The 5,902-nt window shown below is 32.2% G+C and overlaps 1 long non-coding RNA gene across 1 annotated transcript; it reads left to right on the forward strand.

Annotated features, from left to right (window-relative positions):
• Positions 1–2,794: 2,794 nt before the first annotated feature.
• Positions 2,795–5,896, forward strand: LOC117117850. Its single transcript, XR_004446959.1, has 3 exons — positions 2,795–3,154; positions 3,629–3,801; positions 5,806–5,896. It is a non-coding gene; the product is annotated as an uncharacterized LOC117117850 (long non-coding RNA).
• Positions 5,897–5,902: the final 6 nt, after the last annotated feature.

Raw genomic sequence — 5,902 nt, forward strand, 5'->3', positions numbered from 1 at the left:
TATTTCCACCGCTTAAGGGGGATTCATTTTTTCCCCTCCCCCTCAACTTTGTTTTTTGGCCCTCACTGTCCCATTTTTCAACCAAATTTCTTTAAAAAGGTGCCAAAATGTTCAAGACAAGAAACCACTTCATGTAAGGCCTGTAAAATTGGTATTTGAAATATCACCGTTTTTTTTACCCTGTATAGCCAAAATATTCAGGACAATAAGCCGCTTCATGAAAGGCCTGTACATTTGGTATTTGAAATATCACCCTTTTTTTTACCCCTGTATAGCCTCCCACTGTTTACATGTAGTTATATTATTCATAAATCAATTTTTCCTTTTATATTCCTTCCAGCAAAATGTACAGCCATCAGTTTCAGAAGTTTTTTTCGAAAGTCAGAGAAATTCTTTTGCAAGTGAATGTACAGTGGAATGAGTGAGTAGAAGCAGGGACTCGCTGGTTTCATATGAACAAATTAAAAGCCAGCAATTTGAGTAGAGTGCCCAGTCCACAAATGACAGCATGAATGATGAGTCTGATCTCAATAGCGCCCTCTATGATAGTGTCAGGAATGCAGTTGAAGCATTGAATAGTAACAGTAAAGAGGTAAATAGAGCATCTTTTATCTTTTTATGTTTTTCGGGGTGGAGTTGGGGAGAGGGTCTAGGGTTCGAATCCTGATGGAGACAATGTTTTTTTTTGAAAACCTTATCACCTATGGCTTGACTGGCAAAGTGTATTACGCAATTCCTTGAGAAAACAAATGCTCCAAATTAGAAAATGCGAAGGAGGAGAATACCACAAAAATCTTGATCAGGACAAAGTCAATTTTATCTTTAAAAAACTTCAACTAAGTATACAAATTGCCTAAAATTGTTCTACTACAAAAGTAATATAAATAATACTTTTATGTTAAATAAATTTTGGCATAATACTCAAAACTAATATGCAATTATTGGTAAATGATAAATTTTGGTGTTTGTAGGGTACCTTAGCAAGCGTGCGTATTTTTATTTTATGTTATTAATTGTTTTAGGCCCAAAGGCCGGAGACATGTCAAACAAAGGAATGATCTTACCCGCAAAGCTTCAACTCCACTCATTATTTAATATTAATGATAGTAATTGTAGAGTTTATTTTGGCCCCATTTGCTGTGAACAATTTATAGTTGCTAAGATTTAATGATTATGAAATGAACGGTGGTGCTGTCCAGCAAGTTGGTGGTTTCAATTTTGTCTCAGTTTGGCATTCATTTGATGATGCTGTGTAGAAAATTTGCCTTTTAAATGCCCTTCCTTATAAAGAAAGGTTTTCATTATTTTTAATGGGAAAAGCATGGAGACTTTGTTTATTTGCATTATATAGGTCTGTCTGTTAATATTACTATATATGCAAATCCAAAAAAACATACCTGTAGCAATAGTAGTTTTTACTTTGAGATAAAAATCCTCAAAAATTGAAGTAAAAAGATTCATTGTCAATTACATGTGGGGGTGGGGGGGCACTGGTGGTTATCTATTCTTTAGTCTTTGTTTTCTTCTGTTAAGAATTGCAATGAAGGAGACAATTGAGGCAGATGTTATGCCACCAAATCCTCCTAGTAGCCTTCAGCAAGACAGAAGCCCTAAGGGTCAGACACAGGCTTAGCAGTGGAGCCATGGACACACCTGGTAAGTTGAGAATAATTCACAAATTGCACTACTTCTAGAGCCCACTGTGGTTGTAATGTCGCCCTCTACCACTGACAAACTTGGTTGACCTAATCGTACTAGCAGCCCTACAGTAGCTAAGAAGTGTTTTAAGGAGGTTTCACACACAGCACATGCTGTAGATGATATCAAGTACCCTTTGGATTATATTTTTTTTTTTTTTTTCATTAACAGAATTATTAAATTCCCAAAATTTATCATTCATTTTCATTTTTTTTTAATTTGTTGAATACTGGTTTGTCAGACAAGGCCTGTAGCAATAATTGTGTGAGTGCAGGATATGTGGCCTGTAAAGATTCTCTCCACAGCCATGCAATGCATGGTGACAGGTGGGGAACCCCTCAAATTATCAACATTTGACCTCCATATACAGCTTTTCTCATTTACCTCCTCAGAGTACAACTCAGATCTTCATTACTGTATCATGAAGCTTGCCATCCCAAAACCAGCATCAGTAACCAACAAATGATAATTGAGTTTTGAATATATTCTGATTCTTTACATCGTAAGCTTTAAAATGATGGCTCATTACTGGAACTGATTTACTTTTGCCAAAGTTATGAGTAAAAGTATTACAGCTTTGCTGTACTAAAGTATGTACAGTACAGTACTGACATATACATTGTTATTACTCAGTTTAACATACAGCGACGGCAACGCTGGGTTTGGGATGGCATCCCTCATATATTATATTTATTGTTAATTTAAATATAATTTAAGTATTTTATGCAATGTATTTATGTCTTTCAGGTAATTATTTAATTTATATCCATATAATGTGTATTCCCAACTCATGAAAACAAATTTCATGTACTGTACTTGTATATTTGTCAATAAATGGAATGGAATCTTGGTTCTTAAAGTTAGGGTTTGAATCCCTCACTGTGCATTTCACTTGTGTCCTTGAATAAAGCACTTTATCTGCACAGTTGGTTTTTTTCCACCAGAAACAACATTCAAGCATGTGGACCCTGGGAAATTAAAAGTGCTTTATATCTAAAATAAAACAAAATTGACAAATATTCTAAACTTATTATTAAAGGCAATGCAGTCATATTGATCAACACTGCACACGGTTTCTAATCAAAAGAGTATTTTGCATGCAACTTGCATTCCATTAATTGTTTGTTTATATATTGTGTGTTCATAATTTTTATTTTATTATTCATGGATGATAAACCATGCAAAAAAAAAAGTTGTTTTCTTTATATTAAAATATTATAATGGAAAAACAGAGATAAAGATGCATTTAGCACACTGCACAGTAGGCCTACAAACAGTAAATACTTTTCTCTATATTTGCATCTACTCTAGTTCCAAAGCAGTAGGTAATAGGCCCACCTGACTATTGACTTTCATCCTGATTGTGAACCTACTCAAACTGAGGTTGAAAGAATTGAGATGTGGGATAAATCTGTGAAACAAAATTACAAGCCAGGAAAACGTGCAAGCAGTGCGTGTACGTTACCTTGAAGTTCTTCACTCTTGTGTTCATGTTATGTTAATTTTCGAACCAAACATAATGCATTTAAATGCTATTAAAAATTTAAATATCCTGAACCAATTGTCCTGTGATTTGGCTCTGATACAGCATTGTTTGTATTTGAGACATAGCCTAAAACTGAAAACCCAATCATCATTACAGTGCTTTTTTGGGCTTTTCCTTGTAATCAGGGTCGTGTTTAATAATACCAGTATCATTATTATCATTATTATTTTATTTAACATATCAGTACAGATCAGCAAATGTTTAATTTAATGGTTAGATTGATGATAATAATAATAATAATAATAATAATAATAATAATAATAATAATAATAATAATAATAATAATATACTGTAATGCTAATGATTTATATACTGTAGTGTCAATTCCAAATCAATGATCAAAGGCACTGTGCACTTTTTTTATTTTAATTATTTTTTAATTAGAAGCTCGCTATTCAACATCAATGATGAAAGATACGACCAGCATTGGAAGAGCTGCAGTCCTGTGATGATCCAAATGGGCAACAGTTGGCTGGCTGTAAGTGTCATTTAGTCTTTAAGTGGACAGATGAAAAATTTGAAAAAGTCAACTACTGCCGCTATAGTCATTTGAAAGGGTAGACAATGGATTCTTAGCTAGTATGTTATTTTACAAGCTTACAGGTTTCATTGATCACTTTACTTTCAACAAAAATAAGGACTAGAATGCTTGAAATGCTTACAAAGAAAAAGCAGTAAAACCAGAAACTGAAATAAAGTACATGAAAACAAATTTGAACTATATGATCTCCATGAAGTGACTTATTCCAATATAGGACACCTGAGTAGTCATGAATAATAAACTGAACTCATTCAGCTGATGAAGTCTTGTTGACAACAAGACGAAAGCAAGCGTAAGTAACATAAAATATTAGTTTACTATTTAAAAATAATTGGATTGAACTAAATCAGTCAAAAAAACTTATAAAATATAATTTATTGAACACAAAGCCTTTGTTATGCAACAAACTTCTTCAGGATGCTATTTATAATATGAAAATGTCTTAGTCTCTTTTATAGCACATAGTGGTTCAAGTTTAAGAATCATGATTTCTACTTGAAAGAAATGCTTATATTGCTTATTATTATATTTTTTATTATTATTTATACAATTTTATATAAAACATTGCACACAGTTTCTTTTGTATATATGCAACATTTTTCATATATTCTTAAAACTATTCTATTATACGCACCCTCGCATTATACATTATTATTCTATTAGGCGTTATATCTTATTATTATTATTATTATATTTTTTACGAACTCAAAAGCAACTGTCATACACTGCCAGGGGGTGTTGCCGTGGGTGCGTTTTTATCTTTAAATGCAATTCCTAGCATATTCTCAGCCTGTTCATATGCACTACTACTAAAATCATTCAAGGCAAAATTCATATTCTTCAGAATCATCTAATTTTTTTTAATTTTTTTTTTTTGGCCTTTATAGCATTACTAAAAGCTTTACACCTTTTTTCATAAAGAAATCTTGGAAATCACATGTATATATGAAACATGTAGGATGCCGGCACCTCGACCTCTGAAGATTAGAGACTAAAGTTTTTTCACAAAAACGTGATGCAATATTGACAAAAGGATTGTTTATTTTTGGTAAATATTTCAGCTGCTCTGAGTTTTTTCCCTATTCTTCTTTCTTCATGCTTCTTCCATTACGTTAAATCTAATTTATTTTACTATTAATAAATATTGACGCATAATGTTTAAGTAAAATATATGATTATATGTCATCCAATACAATATTACATCATAGGGAATATATTCATTCCGGATTCAGTAAATTATTTGTGAATTTTCTTTCCTTTAGTTAATCCAGTGTCAATTTTCTATAAGTAAATGTTGTTTTTACTTACAGACTTGACATGGATTAACTATAAGGAAAGAAAATTCACAAATACATTATTACATATTTTAACTGGACTCTAGAACTAGGCCTGTGTATGCATTGTGTCTATTTAAGATATCTCAATCTTTGTCAATCTAAAGTTGAAGGTATGTCCTGGTCCCGACCCTTTAATGTCACTACTGGATAGGCTTATCTTCATAGACTTCTACAAATGGATACCTTGTTTGAAGCAAGAAATCAAGTTGTCTTTTACCCAGTACCATTTGTATATTCTATTCGTATGGGAAATCTTTATCCTAGTCAATGATTTTTTTTTAACAATGATAAACTCTTTATTCTTTATTAAAACCCAAAGTACAGTAGCAGCCCAAGTAGTGTAGTTCAAATGTACAAAGGAACACAAACAAGAAAATACAGAAGGAAACATCAAAAGTACAATTAAAAACCATACTCATCTACAAAGTCAAATATAATCAAAATATAAAAAGACATAAATATGTCAGTTACATAATATTATAAAGGGGGAGGGGTTTTCACTTAGTTTAGGTTTTCATTACTTTTAATAGGAAAAGCATATTGTTTACTTGCACGATAATTCTACTTGTTATTATTATGTGAATCCAAATATTAAACAGCATTTAATAATTTTTGCTTTACGAGAGAAAAATCCAAAGCAGGAGGTCATCTATTCTTTTATCTCTTTTTTTTTTTCTTTTAAGAATTACTATGAAGGAGATGAGACAATTTATGCCACTAAATCCACCCAGCAGCCCTCAGCAAGGCAGAAACCCTTGGGGGTCACACATAGGCTTAGCC

Source organism: Anneissia japonica, unplaced genomic scaffold, assembly GCF_011630105.1.
Source record: "Anneissia japonica isolate Jap-2015-1 unplaced genomic scaffold, ASM1163010v1 scaffold287826_len71817_cov125, whole genome shotgun sequence".
NCBI lineage: Eukaryota > Metazoa > Echinodermata > Crinoidea > Comatulida > Comatulidae > Anneissia > Anneissia japonica.